The sequence below is a fragment of the Argiope bruennichi genome, chromosome 7 (genome assembly GCF_947563725.1).
Source record: "Argiope bruennichi chromosome 7, qqArgBrue1.1, whole genome shotgun sequence".
In the NCBI taxonomy this organism is placed as follows: domain Eukaryota; kingdom Metazoa; phylum Arthropoda; class Arachnida; order Araneae; family Araneidae; genus Argiope; species Argiope bruennichi.
The window spans coordinates 48,635,987-48,661,225 of record NC_079157.1 but is presented as its reverse complement, the minus strand read 5'-3'; the positions used below and the strand labels follow the sequence as shown (position 1 = coordinate 48,661,225).

General features: G+C 32.3%; 1 protein-coding gene across 4 annotated transcripts in view; it reads right to left on the bottom strand.

Annotated features, from left to right (window-relative positions):
* Positions 1–25,239, bottom strand: part of LOC129975267 (epidermal growth factor receptor kinase substrate 8-like protein 2) — a 156,529-nt gene that overhangs the window by 46,163 nt on the left and 85,127 nt on the right. The window contains exon 1 of one of the 4 annotated variants that reach the window (XM_056088319.1): positions 4,789–4,949. The exons of 2 other annotated variants lie outside the window; for them this stretch is intronic. The gene's annotated coding sequence lies outside the window, so the exon portion shown is untranslated. Of the gene's footprint in view, positions 1–1,902; positions 2,017–4,788; positions 4,950–25,239 lie in introns of those variants that run through there. One more of the 4 variants, XM_056088322.1, reaches the window with a different exon arrangement.

Genomic DNA, 25,239 nt, shown 5'->3' with positions numbered 1-25,239 from the left:
TTATTAATAAAAGAACATTAATTTATATCAAACAGAACAGCGCAGAACATTAATTTAAATATGGGAAACTGATTATGGTATCAGTCCGAGACACTTCCGCTGTTGTAACCTGTGACTTCTACTTAATCCGAGTTATTTAGTCATTTTATATGCTCAGCAACGATTATAAGAGAGAAATCACTTTTATTATTTAAAATAAATCATTTTAATGGCCTTACAGCACATAAAATACTAACAGAAAACTTAATTGCAAGCAACGGATATGCCTTATCATAACTATTTAAAATTAAATTTAATTGCATAAAATACTCTTTATAATTCAAAGATATGTAGAACAGCAATGCCATATTGCAGCCATGAGGCGGAAAGTGTTGCAACTTATAATTAATTACATTGTGTAATTCAGCGCAACTTATATTTCGCTTTTTTTAATTAAATTTCGGATATTTAAATTTCCTACATAATAAAAAAATAATTATATTCTTTTTATTTTATTTAAATTTATTTTAACAAAAAATTATAACTATGTAAATATTAAATTTATACAATATATGATTTTTAAAATAATTCTCAAAATTGCACCCATTTAAAATTTACGCAGTTAAAGACAGATTTAAAAAAAAAATCATGTAAGGTTAAAGGAAATATACATTACAGGATATTATTTTGGTATTCAAGAAAAAAAAAAATTCATTTGAGCAATATTTTGTTGCATTTTTATTCATCGCAAATTTTTAAAATATTCACACATTTTAGCACCCCCCCCCGCTCCCCACCAAAAAAAAAAAAAAAAAAAACCCTCAATGGAAGAATGTTTAAAACGCCGCTTCTTTACATTTCTGTTACTGTGTTAATATTGCTACAGAAAAACGATTATACACGGAAATACGAATTGGAAGCACTGCCAAACGTACAGTAAAACAGCACTTGCAGCAAATAGCAGCACACAAGCAATTAATCGCTATTAAAGAAATGAAATAGCACAACGCGCCCTGAGAACTTGCAGAAGAGGAACACTCCAGAGAGAAGTTTCGCTTAACTACTCGCTTGAGCTCAACTCAACTGGAGACTATTTACTACTTATTGAGTTATTATCGTTTTATCTCCTCCGCTTTTTATAGATTCCGTGACAAGTTAGTGGATGTTCTAGAACATACACTGAAAATCCAAGTCATAATAGAGTTATTGCCAAGATTCTTGAATATATAGGATCCTTCATTTCTTCCACCAAACTTGTAGGTAAAGCTGGTGTCATTGACTCGGCAGCTATTACAATACTATAAGAGTTTTATACCATTACAATATTACTAAGAGACCTGTTGCGCAGGGAAGCAATATTACGAATTCGTAATACCACTAACCCTTCACAAACTCTGCAATGAAAACGAATGCGATTTTTTTTCACCAACTATGAAATTCTTCACAATTCAGTTCATAGTACAATAAACAAATTCAATTCATGTGCAATTTAATCATGGAATCCATTTCACATCTTGTAAGGGGGTGGGATAACATGATGCCAGCCCTAGAGTAGCTCTATAGCGCCAACAAAATTGTTAAAGATATATAACAACAAATTTTAAAAAAGTATCCAGTAAAAAGTAGCAGCCATTTAAATACGGCGTGCAAAATTTTGTGAAAGCTATTTTTTTTTTATTAGGTAATAGATGACATGCGCAGTTACTCGTCATGCGACGGTGATACCACTAGAATTGACGCTTTTAATAAAAGTCAATGAATAATTTCAATTGTCCCTTTCATAATTTAATTACTAAGTGCTAAATATTGCATTTTTTCTAGCTCCTGGAGGCCAACAACTCAAGAATGTCCCCATTAGTAAGGTTTACAGATGACGTAAAATGAGATAGACTTGAAAGATGAAATCACAAAAATATGACAAACCTGTGTAATAACATTTCACAAGTCAGGCGTACGACAAAAAGCGATTGCACTCAGATAAAACTCCAAAAGAAGCTTTCAACAGAAGTTGGCATCAGTTCCAACTGCAACCGACATTCAAAAGAATAGACTCGCCTACAATCTGAGAGCGTGTTCGCAAGAACGCCCAAAGAGTTACGACGCGATATTACGAAACGAAAACACCACCCCGTGACTAAGAGATAGGGTCCTTGAAACCGGCATGATACTCGTGTTCCATCCACCCTTCTCGTTCCCCGGACAGGTGTCAATCGTTCCGGCTGACCTACAGGGGTCGAAAATCGTCACAATTCCTCACCTGCCTTCATAATCGGCACTTTGGCATTACATAAGACATCACAGCGCAACAACAGCGTGAGAAAAGCTTGTATTTCTCGTTTTAATTCATCAGTCATGGTGAAAAGAAAAATCGTAGTTTGATTAAAATTATTTTCATGTTTAGCATGAAAAATGAATTTTTGTGCACAAGTAATTAGGTTAGGGGAGTGTGCACACACTTTCTGATAGTTTAAAAAATTTATCATATTGTTAAATATGATTAAAATTCTCTGAAATCATCAATCCCTTTACTGATTCTCTCTCTCTCTTTTTTTTTTTTTTTAAAAAAAGGAGTTGGTTATGTTTTCGTCTTGAATATTTTTCTGAAATATTTGGTGAATGCATACATCGTAATGCAAAAGCTCATTTACTATATATTCTATTATGTTACTACTTCGCCCTAAACAGGTCCATATAAATTAATTGGTATATTTTTGAAAAGGCAAAGGAAACAATGATTTAATTTAGAGGAAAGAAATTATAAAACCGTTCATTGTTTGTTTTTAATATTCTGTTAAACCAGCAGGAGTGGTTTCCTGAAAACTTTCTCGTATACTTTCTAATAAGAAGTTCTGTAGCATGAACAAGTTTACGTGACATCGGTTTACGATAGTTATTAAAAATCAACTTCTGGATTCAGTAAAAGAGCAAAATTCATGCCATAGTGTCATCCTTGGCGAGTTATTTGGCGATCAATCCCTAGCATCCGTTCATAGTATCCAAAAGTCGAATTTGTGTTTTAGATATGTTCTTCCCAATCCGATTGAAAACAGGTAATTGACCCAAAAAACTGCACTTGTAATTATAAAATCCTAAACCAAATATAATATATTTAAGTCATTACGTTTTTCAGTTATCGCGTTTACATGTTTCTGAAACTAAAGACCGACAGACAGACAACTCATGGTTAGTTTTTGGGTTAAAATTTAACATGTGTCTACACTATGGATGTTAAATCTGTGTACCGAGTTTTATTTATCCAGTTCTCTTCGTTTTATAATTATCGCGTTAACTTTTAAACGAACAGACGGACTAACAGATTTATTCTGAACAGAGCTTACACAAAATTTGATAGAAATCTTCAAATTTGGTGTAAAGACAATGTACCAAATTTCAACCGTCAAGCTCAAAGCGTCTTTAAATTATCTTTGTCACAGACAAGCACACGTACATTTTCCAAAAATGTGTTTTTAGAACTCAGGGAGATCTAAAACGTGGTGATTCGTCAAAATCGCGAGTTCGAATTTTTTTTGACGATTATTATATTTACTCTATATTAGCATACGAGAATGTAAAAATACAACAATGTAAAATTAAATAAATTGGAAATAAAACTGGTCGAAGAAGGCAACTAAAACTAAAATCTCCATTCAAATGTGCATGGCAATCAGGAATATTTTTTTTATCAAAGCAGCAACAGATTAATATCATTTTTGCAATAGCTTATATTCATAAAAGAAAAAAACATTTTGTAAGATTAATCAACCAGGAAATTTCATCGAGAAAGACGCGATGATTAATGCAAAAGAATAGAGAGTAAAACTGAAAATTCTGAATGTTTACAATAAAAATTTATATTTTCTTATTTTTTAAAGTCGGTAAACTTAATACTCACAAGACTTTATAATTTCTTTTCATTTCTGCTTACTGCATGCTAAACTATATAGCTTTAAAGAATTGATGTCACAGTATTTTCTTCCAATTAATAGCCAAGAAAATCAACAAAACTTCGAATTAAGATAAACATTATGAAGACTGACCGCAAAAAAAAATCGCATGAGTGAGCTATAAACTGAGCTAATTATGATGCACCTAAAGTAATGCCTGTTTTTGTAAGCCGAAAGCTGACCACAACAAACCTAGAATCAAAATCCAGACGTTCCACCTACGAGTGGCTGAGTGACCCGAAATGCAGGGGGTGGAAATGCAGATGCCCAAGGGGGACAGTCATAGGGGGAGGCCATTGACACTTAGCATTCACTTCCGTTCCACACCAACAGTGAAATGCCTTTATTGAGGACAGCTTGTCGATGAAAGATGAATGTATTCATCTCTCATTTTAAGGTCAAATATGATGAAAATGCACGTGGAAAAATATTTTACTCATGCTGGATTTACTCTCACTATGCCAGTGCCACCTACGTAATCGTACTGGTCTCTTTTTAGAGCATGATTGTAATCATAACAAACAGATGCCTTACTCCTATGGGATCATTTTACTCCCAGATCTAAGCATCAATAATAACAGCTACAACATATGTGCCAGAAAAGTGATTAAGATCTAGACAAATTCAATCCCATTTATCATTAATTTACGTTAATAAAAAAAACATTATCAAGTATTCTTTTAACGTTTTTGCGTAAGATTTCTTTCAATTTAACAGCATTTTCATGGCAACTCTCTTTAAGAGACCATATAGCTGAATTCGCGAAGATTGAATCATACATTTAGCGCGATGTTAGCATACAACTAATTCATTTATGAAACTTATACTCATCAACGGAATAAATCACATTTAGAAAGACACTTACCCAGTAGTCCACTTAGTATCAATAGTAGGTGCAACTAATCAAATTTTTTTCTTAGATTTGATATACAATTACTTTCAAGATTACAAAGGTTTTGGTTAACAAGCAGTTCTGGGGACATAAACCAAACCAAATAAAACTCTACGTAGGACTGAAAAGTCAGGAAGACACCCAACAGTCAGCTGCGCAGAAACAAACGTCCTTGCACGCCAACAACATACTGGGTGACGTCTTTCACCGAATTTTCGATGAATGGCGCGGACTCCCACTCCGGAACCATCTTCCATGACACGTGGGCTCGTCACTTTCACCTTCCTGTAAGTGCGATATAAACAGACAATCAACTACTTCCCACGGGACAAACGCGTCCGTATTTTGCATTGGAGGCTCAACACTTTACCTAGTAATGTGGGATAATGAGGCTTTTATGATGAGAGAGCATTGGGAAAGCCCCAATAATCGTCTTTTTTTCTTTTTTTTTCTTCCCATGTTCACCTGAATCAATTCGGATTGCTTGGCGAAGAAAGCAACCACGGTGTCAGAGTCATCAACATATAAATGTTATTTAAATTGGGAGGTAAGATTAGTTTGTTCCTGTAAAGGTTACTGGGAATGCACACGACTGCTTCGAATTCTTCAGAAAGGAAAGAATTTGAGTCAACATCCAACTGATATAGTACCAACACATAAGAGCCTTCAACTCATGATGGCATTTTATTTAAAGCAAATCTGCATAGAAATCCTATCATTGGAGGATTCGGGCCTCAACATTCCAATTATTGCAGAAATTAAATTCTTCCTCAATGACCTACTACTTGAATAGAAAGCAAATACATTTAGATGTACGACCTCCCAGTTGGTTTGTTTGTTTCGTGAGATTAATGTCATATTTTGACAGGACATGACAACAACCTTATTGTTTTCCATTCAACGTATGGAATGGCGAGACAGATGTAATTAATGGATTCCTATTGACATAGTTAATGCACTCCCGATAACAGGTCTACCACTCGTTGATGGATGTGCTCGCTGGAAAGAGTAATCCGCAATGGAGTCAATTTCCAACAAACGACAAATTTTGCTCTTGTACAATGTGGCGATAATCAGAGTATTATCAGATTCTTGGGAAAGATATACGAATAGGTTTACTTAAAATCAATTCAGAATGATTATTTCAAATTTCATTGCTTTGATTAGACTCGAGGCCTCTGTGTAAATTAAATTTATTTAGAGATCTTTGAATTAAAAATAATATTAACACAACTAAATATATAATGCATGCCCAATACCATTAGAAAGATTCGCTATTATGTGGTTTTCTTTCCCTTATTGTCTATTAACCAAAATGTAAAAAAACTGCCAGTCACTGTTATTTGAGTTAAAATCTGACCATGAAGGATAGACACTAACTTAATGTCAGCGATGTCCTTTGACGCATGTAAACATGGTTTGTCCCTATGAACATGCAAGTAGAAATTTAATACAAAAGTCTCCCGTTGCTTTAACAAATTAGCAGAGAATGATCATCTTTAGAAGAAATTAGCTCTGTAAAAATGATAAAAGAATATCGAATAAAAAAATTAATAGTTGTATAACTTTCTGTGACAAACACTTTACAAAGTACCGATTTCTTTTCACAACACCAAATATATAGCAGCCATTGGATGCTTCTTCTAAACGCAAGTTCAAAATCCCTGCTAAACACAACTAGTTTGTCATCCGACGTATGCTGGTTTCATTGAAATTGCGACAAACAATTTTTATCACATAACATATCGTACTTGAACATTTTTTCTATCGTAAATTTTCAGAATGGATACATTTAAACACCAGTAATCAAATAATCTCTAGTACTGCTATAAGCAATAAAGGACAGAAAAGTTATATACATTAAAAATCTATATGGTTTTATCCATTTTTAGATTTATTTATTCTTCTAAAAGACTGAATTGAACATCTACACTGTTTATAATCTTTATTTTATTAAATATTTTAGAGTTGGCAACACTGCCATTATTATTGCAGAATTTTATCGAACGATCAAATACGGCGATGCATCAATTCTTTACATATATAAATTAAATCTAGTTAATACCAGCTAATATTACAAATGTACGTGCTAAATATATAATAAATAGATGTTTATAAAGTTTCGTCCATTCATCCATCCAAAAGGAAGGGCTGTCCGGGCTGCCCCAAACAAATTAAAAGCAATTAGGGTTTTATCCATTTCTAGATTTAGGTATTCTGATAATTATTAGGTGTGTGCCTAAAGTAGATTTAGGTATTCAAATTAACAGAGAGAAATCGCAACACATAACAAATCACTATAATATAACGTATGTTATAGCTGTTATATGGCATGGTATACAACATCATGTTGAATTCTGTTAAGATAAACCGTTATGGGGACTGCTGTATCACTACCCACTATGCAATCCGACCGGCAAGAAGTTGATTCTTCTTTCCCAACTCGAAAGAGCTACTTCCACTTGTTCTGTTAATTTTTCATGTTTTCTTCTTTTTTTGTATAAAATAAATCGACAATTGTTCTTGTTAAAATGCCATAACGTTTTCTGAAAATCTAAGTGGAGGAATCAATCCATACTATCACTTCCTTCTGCTGAAACACGTGCTTAAATTGATGAGGCGCATTTGATGTGTATCACGTGAGCATCAATTGACTCCCTTATACCATGTTAAGTGTGACAAATAAATGTTACTGTTTTGTTCGGAATCACGTGCATAAATCACCGAGCCTTAAGCTTACGAATGGAATCATACGTGAGCGTATGCGACCCGCTTACGTGACGGACGCATAGCTGATGACACTAGGCGTCACTTTCAAAACAGTTCAGAAGGTTAAGTAAACTGTTTAGTAGTTCATCTGCTGGTATTCCATCTGTTTTTCAAAACAATAATTAATTAAAAGTTATTCCACACCAGGGAGTCTGTTTTGTGTGTCTTACTTTCATGAGGTGAAACCATAAATAATGGAAATGCCAGTGTCATTGATTTAATTTATTTTCTCGAACTGGAAAGAATGCCAAGGCCGTTCCTGCCAGGAACGCAGCTGTTGGCTCTGCATTAGGGCGGCCAAACTATGCAGACAGACACAAATCATTCATCATTTGGTAAGTTTTTCGATACAAAGAGCAAAACATTCCATATCGACTACATTCCTTTCAGTCAAATGATAAGCAACAAAAAGAATTTAGATATCATTGAAAGAATTTTTTAAACCAATTATACATCATACGAAATCAGATGGCATAACTTAAAAGTTAATTTGAGTTTCTTATATTATTCGAACTATGAAATATTATTCCTGAATTAACTCGACTGAAATATTAATCTATATTATACTGTATATAATTAAAAGAGTACTAATCTAGTGTAAATGCTATCACAGAAAAATTTTTAAAAATCAAAAGCAACTTCTTAACCCTTTCTAGAGCAGTGGGAAGTATGCTTCCCACCAAATTTTTCAATCTTTGTATGAAATTTTGTAGGTTGGCATACGTTCTGACAAATTTTTTTAGAAGACAGAAACTTAGATGCTTCAGTTCTTTATCTCACACAAAATGACGTGTCTTGATTTGTTACTTAATTATTAATCAAATTAATTAATCAAATTAAATTTATTTAATAACCTAAATGAATCCCTTTTCTTATTCTAATTTCAAGCCTAAAAATATTTTAACATAATATGACTAGAAAAAAATGGCCCTTTAAAGGGTTTAGACATTTTTATCTTTAACCACTTTTATATCAACAATGCGAAAGACTAATACTTTGTGATTGATTTTATTCATTTATATGCTGTTTTGTCCATAACAAGCTCGGATAGAAGCAAAACAATAAAAAAAAAGTGGAATTTAATAGTCAATAAAATTTTTAAAAATCATAACTTTAACACTGGTAAAAGCAACTGAGTGAGAGATTGGCAGTAAAATTCCTACGAATTTCATTACAAAAACGAAAAACATTACTACTAATTTAGTTTAAAATTAAATTTAAAAAAATTTAAAAACTGCATGGAAATAAAATTGTTATTATTAAAAAATTATTTAAAAAAAATTAAAGTGATGTAAAAATAGATTTTCGGATTTATGTTTTTTTTCGGGTAAATGCTTTAAGATTGAGGCATAAAGTCAGAATTTCATTTAGGTTTCATTTAATTAAAAATCAAATTAAAATCCCCCCCCCCTGTTTTTAATGAATACTTGCTATTCAAAAGAGAACTGCGTTCCAAATTTGTTAGCTATAAATCAAACAGTCGGTTCTACATATAGTTCCATCCTGCTTGGGACGCATTTATAAAAGTAGATAAAAGTATGCCAACTTAAAGACATTATGTTGAAAAATATTACATATGTAATGAATAATACATGATAAATAGAAAATAACTTAACAGTTTTTTTTTTTTTTTATGCAAATGAATGGAAACCAAAATACCATTTAAATATCCAGAAAAAGAAACCATCAGCAAAATTTCTTCACATGTTTGTTAATATTATTAAGTTATCGTTCTGTTATTTATTCTAGTTCAGATTAAGCAGAATTATTATTCTGCAAAATTAAAACCAGATCAAACAGGCAAACGCCCAAATGCCAAAGGGCCCTGCAATTTTGAAAATCCTCAAAGGATTTTTTTGAAAACTATTTCTAGAGATTCTCGAACATATTCAAATACCGTTTAAATTTTAGAACATTATTCTCAAGAGTTTTTCAAAAGCTCCTTCAGATCAATAAGGTCTTTTTTCCTTTTTTAATCGACTTTAAAATTCCACTTGAGTTAATAGTGTCGCATTGAAAAGAGGCAGTCGACTCTTCACGGCCAAATGGTCATAGCACTGGTCTCTTAATTAAGATATCGTAAGTTCGAATCCCGCTAGAGACAATGCGATTCACAGTCCGTGTAAATATTTAATTCCTTGATTTTATGTTTTCCTTTATTTCATGTTCCAAAAGATTCTGGACATTTTTTTAGTTTACCAGACAAGTGTTCTGGACCTTTCTTACTGTCTCGAGAATAGTATTCTGGAACTTTCTCTATTAGTATAAAAGCAGAAGATTTGTCATTCACTGTGTTCTCAGTTCCGAGTTGAGTTAATAAATTGCTTTAGTTCTACTTCTTGTGTGTGTCATTGAGTGCCACACTAAAGTACCTACGTGACAATAGCTCCAAAAATTTTTGTGTTTCAGTATTGATAATACATGAAAAAGGTTTCGTAATTCTTTTACTCTTTTTTGTTGAAAAAACCTTTCAACTTAAAATTTTTTTAATGCTCAAAGTATTCAAAATTAATTTTGTTTGAAGACTATCAACAAATGAATGTTCTGCTCATAATATTTCTTATCTAAAATATATAAGATATCAAATGAAGGAAAACAAATAATATGATTATGGGAAAAAACGGGCGCGGGAAGGGAAAAAAAAAATGCACTGCTTAATTCCTTGACTATGAATTTTTAAAAATCTTTTCTTCATTTCCAACTCAAGTTAAAAGAATAGATTCTGAATAAATTGCTCGAAATTCTTTTCCCAAATAATTTTTAAGACAGAAACTGGAACATGGCCAAATAACTCCTAAAAAAAACTACATTTATTAAAAACTATTTAAATTAATTTTATAAAGTTAGCGGGATGTATATTTTCCCATTAGTTGTTAAAGGATTAAGAGTCGTCTCAGTGTTTAATTTTACCATGTTGCTAATAGCGTAACGAGAAAATATGCTCCGTCGCATTTATGAAATCAAATTAATTATCGCCATTTTATGGAATTCAATTTCACCATTAATAAACCTTTCTTAATAGTAAATAGTCTTATTATGCAAAATTTTAGCAAGTTAATCTCTTACAAAATATGATGTAAAAAGGAATTTTACAAAGTGTTGCATCAGAATTTTTTTTAATAATGTCAAGCGTAACAGAAGTATCTGGTAGAGGGTACCTCGTTTCATAAATTCGTCTAAACTATGACATCGTTAAAATAAGAACAAAATAGCCATTTTTGCGACATCATGGGAAAAAAAGGAAAAAAACCGTGAACCTCACTTTCATTCCTTTCGACCTGAATGCATAAACAAATCTTTTTCCACGTCAGTAGGGCAGGTTCACAGCTAGCCCCATTGACGTGATAGAGGTCACTCCGACAGAAATAACAAAAGAACCGATACCATTCGTTCTTTCGTTCCATTATTCCATCGTTAGCGAATACATTAATGTAGTAACAGTTTTTATTTTGTTGTTGTTGCTGCTGTTTATCTGTTGTCCATAAAAAAATTATTTCTAGCAGAAAAGCAACATAACAAGGTTATACTGTTTTAATTTTTAAAGGTGGAAAGTTTGAATTAATTGAAAGTATTCCCTTTTTGCTGAAATTAATGGATGCGAAATTTTGTAAATTTGTTTTTAATTAATATATTTCGAGTGAAAAATATTAACACTGCCAGATTCATTTTTATAGCTTTTTTTTTTCCTTTAAACAATAAAACTTATTATACAGTTGTTACTTACTAATCAAAATAAAACATTCATTCATATCAAAATCGTTTGCATTTGAAAGAAAATTAATATCTGTTTATGATTGCTTAGAGATTTTTTTTTCAGTTTTTACAATTAAAAGTCCGATTTCTGTAATTTTGATTTGTTGAAATTGTGATCTACTTGTATGTTTTCCGGCTTATTTTATTATTAGCAAAAGAGATAATACTATTCCTGAATAACTTTTCACAATTGTAATGGTATCAATTTACATGGCATGATCGCCACATGACTAACTGTGCATATCATCATTATCTTGTTAATTACTGTGGCATCATTCATTATATCCAAGAGGACCAATGCCAATCCAAATTAAGCTGATGTAGCGCCTTTTATGCTTTCACGTGAACATGAGTTATATTTATAACCATTTTTTTAAAACAATTGCTTTGATTTACAACTTTTGATTAGTCCTTAAGTGTACTTACGTTTACGTCCATTTTTGAAGTAATACGAAAGCAGTTATGGGACGGACCTCATAATGCTCAAGTGATCAGATGAAGAGGAATATACCGAGTTGGTACCACTTTCCTAACTTTCGCTCCGCACTAATAGGAATACATTTAACCATGGCGGAATTTACATATATCAAAGCCTACTCTTTAAAAGGCAGGTTTTGGTAAAATCATATTTCGAACAGCCCCCGAAGGCAAGATTTTACTATCAAATCACCGTGGATTTTTCGATCAGAGTTTAAAGAAGTAGATTAAACTTTTAAACATTGAATTTCATCTCGGTCTTTGAGTATGAATGCCCATTCCCCAATTCTAGATAAAATGGAGGAAAACAGTTCACTTCGAAATAAAACAAGATTTTAAAATGTTTCATATTAATATCTTTGAGGTTCTCTCTGTAAGGCTGTTCTTATTGGGGCTGCTACTAGTATACGTGAAAATAAGAGACGATTCAAACTACATTTTATAGGTAAAGGTGCAACTAATGTTGATATCTACTAAAAAAAACTATACAAACAGAACTGGAGAGATAATTTCTCATCTTCTCGATGCAAGAAAATTACTCGTTGTTGAAACGAGAAACTTTCTCACACCAAAGTAAATAAATAAAATGCTCTTAAGATAAGGTTCACAAAAATAAAAATAATCACAAAAGCCATTACAAGAAAGGTCTACATTTCTACATCCTCTAAAATCTCCCCAAAAATTTTCGACTGAAGTGGAAAAACTAGTCGCTCATTCTAGAAAAATTGTTTCCCTCTATAATTTACTGTGAAATCATAAATTTAAAAAAGAATTAATTTTAGAAATCATAAATGCAAAGTAAAAGATCTGCTGAAATAAAAATAACAATGAGAACGGCGAATAAAATAATTAATAATCAAAGAAATTATAGTTAATTATTAATACTAACAATTTAATTACAAAATATAGTCTAATAAACTTGAAACAACGGAGGATATCTTAATATTGCAAAAGAACAATAAATTGAACAAGAATGGCTTTATCAATCTGATGGTAAATAATGAATTTAAGACACACATCCAATGAAAATTTGAAAGCAAATGAGTCTGTTGAGAACTTATTCCGAGACTATCCAGTAGAGGTAAATGACAGAATTGCAGAACACACAACCTAAGATTAAAATTGTATATTGTTCGGTATATTAACATCATTTTGAAGCAACACGAGAGATTTTAAAATGGATATCTTAATTTTAAAAGGTGGCGGTTAATAAGTTAAAATGAACAGTGACGACGACGATTTTGAATAAAGAATATCTCATATCTATTCTTTTCTCCACATTACTGAATATATTCTAGCTGCCGTATTTAACTTGCACCAAACCTGGTGCAAGTTTCATGGTGGAATTGGATTTTAAATCTTGACTACCTAAGACTGAAACTGAGACTATACCACTAGGACACCGACGTCTCCAGAAGATATATATATGAAATTATATACTAAAATCAATTCAATGATTGTATGCTTTTCACTATTATAAATGGGTTTGCTATGAAACTGAATACGAATTTTGCTATTTTGTATAAGATTATATGCTTTCAAGTTACTCTAATTCCAGATAAGCTAAATATTATACCACCCATAAATTGATAGTTGCTTATTAATTTTATAATCGCTGACCAAAGCTTTTAGCGAGGAACATAAAATGTTGAGGAGTACAGCGATACTCGAATATCCCTTTGATCATTTGGACTCCATTCAAAATCATAAAGTTCATTCACAATAGATGTTGCTTTGTTTTGAATGAAATGTTAATCTATTAAAATCTATCAATCATCTAAAATTTATTTTCTCATAAAACTGTTGTATCAAATCAAAATGACCGCCATTAGTGACCAGCTAGTAAGACGTAAATGTTTGAATGCGTATCTCGGAACTATCTCCTCTGTTTAGGAAGAATGGTCACTGACTTCCGGTTGATAGTTAATCTAGTTTAAAAGGTCATTTCGAACTAGAGGTAGTTTAGTTCAGTTAGATTTCCATCCTGTTCAGAAGCAATACGAGGACAATTTTGAACCATATTAAATCAATAAAGAAAGTACATAATTTGATTTGATTTGATTGGAGGGAAATATACAATGGGGGACCTTTTTCTTAAATCAGAATCCCCGATTATTTGCCAATCTCTTTTAATTTCTTATACACGAAGTGTATAAAAATAGTATAAGTAGATGCAAATTAAAAATTTAAAAAAAAAAAATTGCAAGATTGAGCTTTTGAGGAGTCTACAAATGGGAAATTTTGATGAAGTATATTGTAAATTTGAAAACTAATTTTTCAATTCCCGCATTTGAAATATACAAAGAGAAAGTATTGTAATAGACAAAATATTCGAATTCTAGATTTTGGCGAATGTATATTTTCAGAATTTCTCGAATTCAAAAAAAAAAAAAAAAAACATTTTTGGAATTATGTCTGTCAGTCCGTCTGTTTGCGAACAAGATAACTAAAAAACGCTTTGTTTAAAAGGATTAAATTTGGCATTTGGTCTTTATACCAAATTTGTAGATTTCTGCCAAACTTCACTTCAAATCCATTCGAAGAAAGTTTTTCTTGGCAGGCTATTAGGATATAAGTTAACGCAATATCTACAAAATGAAGAAGGCTAAATGTTAAATCCATGCACCAAATTTTAGACATATAAAGTTTAGATGATTATCAGATTGGGAACCAAATCCGTCCAAAGATTGACAGTCTGTCGGTCTGTACTTTCATGCATATAAAACAATAACTCAAATATATAAAAATTACTGAAATGAAATATATAAATTTTAATTTTGTGACTGCAAATATAGTTCTGTGTTCAAATTTTGGTTTCAATCTAACTGACAAAAAACGTCCTTAATACACTTGCGGCATTCTGATGTATGTGTATTAACCGCATCGCCAAAATTTGATCCATTTGGGCCATTGATTAATCGGCAAAGATCTCACACCAACAGGCTTTTCCCTAGTTATTGTTCGCCAATAAGGTTTATAATCCAGAAGTACACTACCCAGAGTGCATATGAGAAAGTTTCGGGAAGACTTATCTGGATATAAATACATTAATTGTCTGTGAATATGATAATTCAGGTAGAACAAGTTACAAGAAAAACAGTTCTGTTCACCAATTTTCTAGATTTATATCGAATTTCGGATAAAATCAAGTAGCATGAATTTAATTATTCTGTTGTTTGTATGCATCCGAGCACAGCACATTAAAGGCGTTTACAAGTTAGATAAAAATTCGTTTAAATCTGTTACTTTAAATGCAGATTTATATCAAAGTTTGATCTAAATCCTTGAATGGGTTGATAGCCTGTCAGTCTGTCTATTCATACATATGCAAATGTAACTCAGCAACTGGAGGAATGAACTTCCGTATGAGTTTAAATCAAAACAGATTTATGTTAGAGCACTAATAGAACTGATCTGTAGGAAAAGGTACAAGATGAACATTAGTTTATCTTCCCAATAAATGAAAATTAAGCGCAAAATCTTATATTGTGGAAATATATATAAAAATAAAATATACTCTCATATTGTTTATTTGCTAAAGAGATATTCCTAGTCTTTTTCAGTGATTCCCAGATTTAATAATATATGCATGTTTTCTTTTATGTTTTGATTTTTGCCGAAAATTTATTCCGATTAATATACACCTTTGCTATTAAAATAAATTTCTCTCGGCAAACTGGAAGGCAAAGGTAGATTCCTTTACATTTAAGTTACTACTTCTGAATTGTTCCAAATTGTTGTTGTTAGAAACAGTCAAAATTAGAGTATGAAAATCACCTTTCATTCCCTAACTTCTAAAATATTGCTACTATAAATACAAAACTTTTAAATACAACTACTACTTTTAAATACAAAAGTTGTTCGTCTTAATGAGAACGCTAATTTGGTTAATTGGATTTTTTTTTTAATCTTCAATGGTAAGAAAATTAAAGCGAAATGAAAATTTCAATCCTCCATTTCCAGCCCTCTTTGAGCTAGATGGGCCCGTTTACGAATTCGTCCGATATTTTTCCATTTCTAACAACATATACCAAGCCAGTTAAATTCCAAGAAAAATTATTCTAGTTATGCTGTTTACAAGATAACATGGGCAAAACGTTATACGCATATTATATATTTGAACGAGGGGTGGTATATGAGGACCATGATCGGCGAAGAACTGCAGAAATTTCCCAGTCTTGTCATGAGAACTATTGCAATAAGTAATCTCCCTATAGGAATCTACCTAATATATATTGCTTAAAAATATTCATGATTGTGGAATTTTTCTGTACTGAAATTATTGCAATTGATCTAGAAATAGATGATTTATCTGTTAAGCTCAACAATCAATCCTCATCAATTCTTCTATTTTTTTTAACATTAGTTGCGTATTTATCTAACCTGATAGATCATTACTATCAGGATCTCTCCAAACCTTCAATCAGGCAGCTGCAGATTTAACCCGATCACTATGTCATCTCAACAAGATGCTGTCATTCTCGCTTAATGAATGAATTGTCGTTTAAGTAACAACCTCGCGAACAATGTGTCTGATTGCATCTCTCCAGACACAAGGACCTCCTTCTCCTTCTGATACATGCCCGTCGTGGCATTGAAAATGGAAGATATCTGGACAGAGAGGGAGAGAGATGGCGAAACATCCTGCAGCCCAAACAAGCAGAGGAAATGTCGCGTCGTGACTGGATAAAGATACGCACCCATTGTTCCATAATGGAACAATTACTGGATGTTGCGAAACGCACCGCTCTCGATGTGGGCGCCACCTGCCCTTTCAGCATTCAAGGTGAAAACAGAAGGTGCGGAATCTTTTTGGGAATGGCGGAGGCGTGTTTTGGAATTTCATGCTAAATAGTCAGAATCCTACAAATTGAGTTAAAAGAAAAGACACCTGACGCAATTGAAATCACAGAAAGGAAAATCATTGCCATCCATATGCCCTTACACTAGAAAAAAAGAAATCATGAATTTCGAGAATCCATCTGACTTGGTAATTATTCGAAGTGATTATGCAATTCAAATAGTTATTAATGTGAGATAGAAAATATTTCAGTTATTTATGTATCTACAAATATAAACCAGCAGAAGTGGTCACCCCAAAACTTTCTCGGATCCTCTCTAATAAATCTGTTATAAAAGGGAACGCCTTACATGGCTTGGCGTGCAATAGTTACGAAATATTAACTTTTGGCGTAAATTTAGCACTTTTACTGAATCTATCGTGTCATTATTGGCCAGTTATTTGGCTATTGATTCCTGGCATGCGTTAATAGTATTCGAAAACCGAATTTTAAATACGTTTTCATCAACCGATCGAAACAATCTTTTGACAAGAAACTGCCCTTGTAGTCACAAAATCCCATATCAGATTTTATAAAAATAAGTCACTGCATTTTTGAATTGTGTTTTTATGTTTCTGAAAGTACAAACCGACAGATGGTCAACCCCCTAGTTGGATGTGGCTCAAAATTTGACAGATGTACAATATAGATGTTAAATCTGTCAACCGAATTTTATCTATCTACATATCCACGTTTTGTAACTATCGTGTTAACTTATATTTGAACAGCTGGGTGGACAGACTTTCTCAGAAGAACGCATTTTACTAAAAATTTGAAGAATTTGAGTTAATTTGTCATAGATAGACAGATATACATTTTCCAAAAGTCTGGCTTTTGACGATTCCGATTCTTTCTCCATACTATGCAATACTGAACATTCATGTTCATTTCAGAAATTAAAATTTGTCTTCTAGCGAAACATACATAAATTCATATTTGCAACATTAATTAGTTGATTTAAACCTTAATAGAAGGAAAGTTGGATTCATATTCTTGCCTTTTGGATTAAAAAAAATCATTAACGAATGCCTGTGAGCTTAGTTTTTCAGACAAAACAGTCTCTGCCCTGCAGCCAAGTGCAGATTTAAAAACAGCACGTGTCGGACTTGAGTCATGTCAGGGTATTATCCTAAGCTGTCTGACAAACTTTCCTCAAATATCACGAAAAAAGAACTCCGATTTTGCGACTGTTCTATGATATTCCTAACACCAAAACACTCCCACCAGAAGAAAGGAATGATCGAATTCATCTGGATGACAGCAGATGATGAAAACAATTTCTTGATGACCCTTTTTTTTATGAAAAAAAATAATAATAAAAGTGTCTTTAATTGCTTCAATCCTATTTTCGATACGACAAAAACATGCTTCCCAAAATCTCAACTCAATCCATTTTGTCTCGCAACCCTTTTTATGGACCGCTGGCAGTTCCCAGGATAAGTTTTTTGGTCCCAGAATCGGTGTCACTCTTTCACATTCATTGCTGTCCCTCGAGGGAACGCCGCACCATTCGTGGCATGATCCATTATGATTATGATAATCTGAAAAGAAAGGGAAAAAAAGAGATCGTTCTGGCAAACGGTACCAAAGGTGCGGGAGGTCTTTAGCGGCGAGACTACTAATTGGCCCACTTTGCCTTGCCTTTTTTTTTTTTTTTTTTTTCTACGAATAGATTTCCTCGATTCTGTCTCGGGACAGCTTGTAATGGAGTTTCGTTATAACAGTTCTTGTTTCTGGTTTAGGTCATTCGGTACAAAAAGATGTATATCAAAGAGCATAGTTGTTTTAGGATCGTTATGTTAACAGCGGAAAGTTCCGTTTTGTATAAAGATAGTCGAACCAGTATTACGTGGATTGAATTGTAATAAAGTGATGGCTGTTGATAAAGACAAAATATCGGGAAATGAGATCGACGACAAGGAATAGAATGTTTTCTAGCACATAAATTATTTTAATCGCTAAATGGGATAACACAAGCTTTTGTATCTTTTAATTGGAAATCTCTTTAATCTTGTATTATGCTCTTTAACAATCAAAATAAATTTTAATTAAATTTTTTCCTTTTACTTTTTAAACTTATGTCGGCACTGCCAAAGGGTTTAAGGCTTTTGACAAATGGACCAACATTTATCACTTATTAAATAAAGAATTAATATAAAAATATATTTATAACAAGAATAAAAAATATAAACAGCATAAAAACATGAAATATAACCACTTTACAGGATTAGGAACATTATATATTTAAAATTATGAGGAAAACAATATATAAAAATTATAATTTTAAATATGTAATGCTCCTTAAGAGAGGCATCACTTATTTAAAATTATAAAGATTTCGCCAATTTTTGTCTCATATAAAAGATCATAACATCAAAATATATCATCAAGGGTCATCTACTTTTCACCATATACCATTTTTGAGATAAATAGAAAAAAACTTTTTAAGTGTACATTATCTATAGAGAAATTTCACAATAGAATTCGCCAATCAAATCCATTGAGCCGATTTTGATAATTTTGTCTCGCATGAAAGTTAATGAAGCTTAGCTATGTCGGAAGTAGTTGCCTAACATCATAAGACCCTAATGTTTCGATAGATATCTCTAATATTTCGACAGATCCTTTTGGCAGTCCCAAGTAGGGTTTATACAAAAACCGACTTTTGGAAAAACCGGTTTTCGAATTCAATATTTCCAAAAACCCGGTTTTAGTCGGTTTTCGAATTTTTGTCAAAAAAAATAAAAAAAAATAGGGAAAATATTTTATTTATATAAAATAACAAAAAACGAAATCAATATCAGAGTCAAAATATATGAAAAAAAATAATTAAGGATTACATATACATATTACTTATACAAAATAACGAAAACTCAAACAAAAATGTCAAATAATATTAATATTATTTTCACTAATTTTAATTTATCCTAAGAAAAAAGAAATTAGAAAACATAAAATATCCACTGAACACTGGCCAAGTCTTGTTCTTATTTTGGACACAATATTGCCTGAAATTGAAAATACTCGTTCACTGATTACTGAGCTTGGTTTTAAGGTTTTCATGGCATCAAATAACAAATCTAAGTTTTTTTGTTCTTTTATTCGTTGCCTCAAATAATGAAAATTCAACATTCAGTGTCTTTGGATTTGGATTCTTCATAGCCTTCAAGAAACTTATGAATTGATTTTTCGTGGCTTCTTAAAAAACATTTCTTTGATGAATAGTTTCTTCGATTTGCTCTTCATCAGAATCGGTTTCTACATAAGAATTTGGAAATATTCTAGTCAATATCTTTCCAGATAACTTAATAATTTTGGTTTTTGAAACTAAAGAAAGTATACTAGATTTCTTCGTTGAACTAAAAAAGATTTGTTGATTTTGCCAATACAGCAAAAGAGTTGCTAATTCTACTGTTCTTTTGTCTTGTATTCGTTCTTCATATAATATTTTCAAACTTATTTTAGTATTTAAATTTTTTAGTTCATTTAACAGAAATTTAAATATACCTTCACTTGTTAATAAACTGGCATTTCGTCGCCCTAAGTATTCAGCTGCTTGACGAATCGGTCCCAACATATAAAATTCAATATATATATTGAAGAAAAGGAATATCCAGAAAAACCGGTTTTTAAATGTGACAAATTTAGTTTAAAAAACCGTCAAACCCTAATCCCAAGGCTTAAGTAGACAATTTCATAAATTTTATTCGCCAATTTGCCGACATTATCTGATCAGATTACTATATATTTATTGTTCAAAGCTAAATTTAAAACAGCACTTTATTTTATTGTGATATCATATAGCTCAAAATTGATTGGTATGACATGATTAATATTATTGAGATTGTTAACGAGCAGCTAGTCGCCAAAATTGGCTAGTAAATTTTAAAATATAAGCTTCAAAGTCAGAGTCAATAACCAAATCCATTTCATAATGTATTCAAACACAGATACTGGATCACACAATAATTAAAAGTTGAGATCCATAATTCCAAAAACAATTCTCACTAGTATCAATTACTGCATACAATTACTTTAAACGAGATACACTATCAATAAATTAAGTTTTAAGAACAAACATTTTAAATTTAAAATATAAATTAAATATTAAATATAAAAATGGATAAATTGGATAGAAATTAACAATAAATGGAAAATAAAATACCAAACAAACAAAAAGAAAAGATGAAATAAGGTTTTGGGCAAGCATAGATTCAGAAATTAAAATAGTGATGGATTCTTCTTAAATGGGGATAGATTCAACCAAAAAATAGGCAACTAAAAATTATTTTAATTTCAAGCTATGGAAATTTAATTATTTTAATGTCTCGTTTTGAGATCTGCTTTTTGGTGCTTTGGTCAGAGGATGATGACCTTCTCCCAACTTTAATACCACATGTAAGTAAGCGGAATTGCAATAGCTATGCAAATCGATATTTTCAGTGGAAATAACTTGTCGTAATTAGGGTTGCGTGTATTTGTTGCGACTCCAATTAATGCAACGTTTTAGAAAAATAATTATATTTACATTTTAACTGAAGAAATCAAACATTTGATTTTACTACGAGCTTATCCCCCCGGGGGGACACCTCGAAATGAGGATGAGATGCCTCCGGCATGGTGGTTGGATCTCGCCACCCTGGAGAGTACACTAATAGTGGGAGGATCTGACTCCACCCATCGATGACGGGACGTACTTCCTTCGGGAAGTGTTGTACCGTGACCGGTGATGGCCCTTAGGACTCAACCACAGTTCCCGCCAATGTTGCTGTTGCGGCGCTCCGGTCATTCAGTTTTTATGGTTTAAATCTGTGTGCCTTCGTGGCGGGTCGGAGAGTTAGATGGCTGACTTCACTACGAGCTTCTCCGAGGCAGTGCGTGTAAGAGCGTTCCGAAGAGAAGGAGAGAGAATAGCCTTTTTTAGAAGCTTCGCGCGTCATACCCGGATGATGAGCGGCAATTACGTCAAACACAGCCTCGCCGGAGCCTGTAGTTTAGAGATATCCTATATGATTTATGATAGGCATTCATTACAAAGCCAAAAGGATGAGAAAAATAAAATCCCTACAGACACGCAGAAAATGTAACGAAAAATGAATGTATTGCATATTTTTTTACATACATCGGCACATAAAAATATGTGCAGAACATGATGCACATATTTTTAAATGCCATATTTATCAATTTGCATATCTCACACTCAACGGTAACCAGAATTTTTAGTACTCTTCGGCTAGCAAAAATATTAACAATATTCGTATAAAAAATCAATACAACCATATTTTAAAAAAAATAACATATTTGCATTTAACTTGATTTTTTTTCGTGACTGTAGAAGAATTGCGCGATTGTTTACTCATTGCCTAAATACGAAAGAGTTTTGAAATTCTGAGCCGTTGTGCATTCACTGTAACAATACAAACTATTTTGAGGGCCGAGTTATCCATTAATTGCTTAATTTAATTTACTACGAGCAGTGACAATATAAGACCACAAGTTTTATTTTTTATTTATTAGTTCTTCTCCAATGCTGTAAATTTGCTATTGGCTTTCGAATACATTTTGTGATGGAGATCGAATATATTTTGAGGTCTCTTAGGTTTTGACGCTCGAGATTATGTAGACAAAGGCACGTCAGCTAAATGGCACACGAGCTAAATTTGCCTATGCTGTGCCATACTTACTGTTAAACATATGGGAAAATTCATAAACAGATTATGGTAAAACAATAAAAATAGCGCTTAGAGGCAATATATAGAGAAAAAAACTGAAAATGAGCAGTAAAATTTCAGACTGAATGTAGTTTGAAGCTCGAAGCGAGTGCCTGTAGCACCTATACGAGAAATCGCCTCTGCCAATGAAAGGTAGTGAACAAGAAGAATTGATTACAAGGTTTCATAATAATTATGATAATAAACTATGAAATATTGTCAAGGATGAAAAGGAGAAAACATTAAAAAGAAAAATGTTTTTAAAAACATTTATAGTTAGCGATATCACTCTTTTTCTGCTAATGAATAGAAAATAATTCTTAAAAAAAGTCTGAAAATCTAAACCAAATTATAAAAGATTGTGCCTCCAAGAAAATAAAAGGAAAATAAACCAATTTAATCATAAGAAAGAAAAGTTTTATACATTCATTAAAAAAATGAAAATATACTGCAAATGAGATTAAAATTCTAATTTATTTAGAAGGTACCCCACAAGGTCACAAATTTTACGATTTTGTTTTGACCTCAATATTTTCGATAAAAAAAACCATTTAATACTTTTTGGAACGCTAATAAAACTGTATTTTTAAAAACTCTCAGTTTTAAAGGCTGATAGAGAAGAACGAACGAATGTGTGCATATTTTTTACATTTACATTTGTTAAACAGATGATAACATCAGTGTTTCCAGATTGTTCATCTTTCGCCAATAAATCTACCAAACGATCTGTGGGCATACAAAATTTTTGAAGGACGTAATGAGGTTGCACAAGAGGTGAAAGCGAAGGAAAGAATAAACTTATTTCGTGAGGGAAAGTGCAGGCATCTTCCCCCTTCGGGCACATCCCAGACGTTCGAGGAACGAACGAAAAAGGGTTAAAGGCACACAACCTGGATTGATTGAGAAAGCCGATGCACGGGATTACAAAGAACATGTTTTTGAACATCAAGCATCTTATATTGGTGACTGCCTTTTGCGACCTGGCTTTGGCCTGAATACTGGTCTATTGATTTTTACTTAGACACTATTGCAAAATTTTGCTAATAGTTGTACAATATCTATTTAACCTTGTCTTATATTTTTATTTGTTAAAATCTCTTCTACGATTAGTAAAAAACGTTTTTATGTTAACCTTGGGTGACATTTTAAGAAACAATCAACATGAGGTTGAGAAACCCCTTTTGGCGACCAGCTGCTTCGCCAAAAATAATGGGTGAATTTAATTTCGATTATATTTCTTATGCATAACTTTTTTTCAAAGAACCATGCGCATTAAAGTATTTTCAAGCATCAGATTGTGATAAACATTAGACATAATTTCTTTTTAACAGCCTTAATCTTGTAATGTCAATTATGTACATGAATCTTCATAATTGAGTCGAATCCCATGACATCATAGACGCACTACACATATAAACTACTTTTTAAAGCGAATTTTAAAAAATTAAACAGGTTCATTAATAATCTGAGTTGATTTAATTCGCACACAGTCACATCAACAATATAATTTAAGCTGCGATTACATTGGAGCATTTGCTTGCTGCTAAAAATATCCATGCGATATTCCATCTAAATTCCGACTAATCTATAAACTGAAGTCAAAGATGCATGCATACGCAAGTGTTTGGACCAATGCCCTATAATAATAAGCGTGGGCAATGACTTGAGGACTGCATCCATTGCCCCATTCCCCCTTTTTTGCCCAAGAACTTTGTGACTTCAAGATTGTCTAAGAACTGAGATTGGATTTACCGTAGTTTTAGTTCACTTGGGTGTACTAGGGAAGAAATTACTGATTAGTTATTCAGACAGGCCACACTTGACCCTAATGCCCTTAATCATGCCTTAAGAAATAATCTCAAAGTATCCCCTCGAAATTGGGTAATATAGATGTGCTCTTTCTTCTGAAGACAGAACATCGACTTTTTTTTTATTTGCCTCTTCTTTTAACTTGAATTTAATCAATTCTTTACAGGGCATGGGCCTTTGCAATCCTATCTCCATATGTTCAATTTATATTTTCCTGATCGTTGTTGCATCTATGAAGATAAACATGACACTTTACCTTATAATGAAAAACTTTCATTTCATCAAGTTCAAGATAGAAAACTCATCGATCTGGTGTCAAAATATCGCTTAAAATAAAAGAAATATGACAGAAATAATAAAGGATAGGAAGTCTCTAAAGAGACGAAAGTACGATATTATCAGTGAATAACTTCAAATGCCTTCCCTTAACCACTAGGAACTCACTGTGGATTTTTTAAGAACACATTATATGCAAAGCTCCTTATTTCCTAATTTTTCATTCCATCCTAAATTCTTCCCTACACCAGTAAAATTATGTCAGTTTCCTCCTATTAATTCAATAATAGTTTTATTTCTGGTAATAACTCGCTCTGAAGAGGGCAGATTTTCATTTTCAATCTCCCATCTATACCACACCAATAATGATAAGGGCATTTCACTCAAACATAAATAACGAATTGAAGGTGGATCTTTCAAGAAATTGGGTTTCAAATCTGTGTCTCTTTGAAGGTGAGTCGAGACATCAAGCCATCCCTACACCCATTAGCCTATCTTAACCCTAAAGATTTATAAAAGTGTTCATTTTTAAACAATTTTATATTAAAAAAAGAATCAATCCTCATAACCAACTTGTGCGGTATTACCGAATTTAGCGCAAGTATATGTAATCTGAAAAGAAAGCACTCCAAAGTGAATGCAAACAAGTAATTACTTGGTCGGCAAACTTCCGGGAACGTTTCTGTGAATTCTTCGTGACAGCACATCCGAAAATATTGTTTCAAGACTTCAGGTGTGCGCAGCTGTGTTGACAGCCTGAATTATTCATGGAGACGCAAGTAAACTTT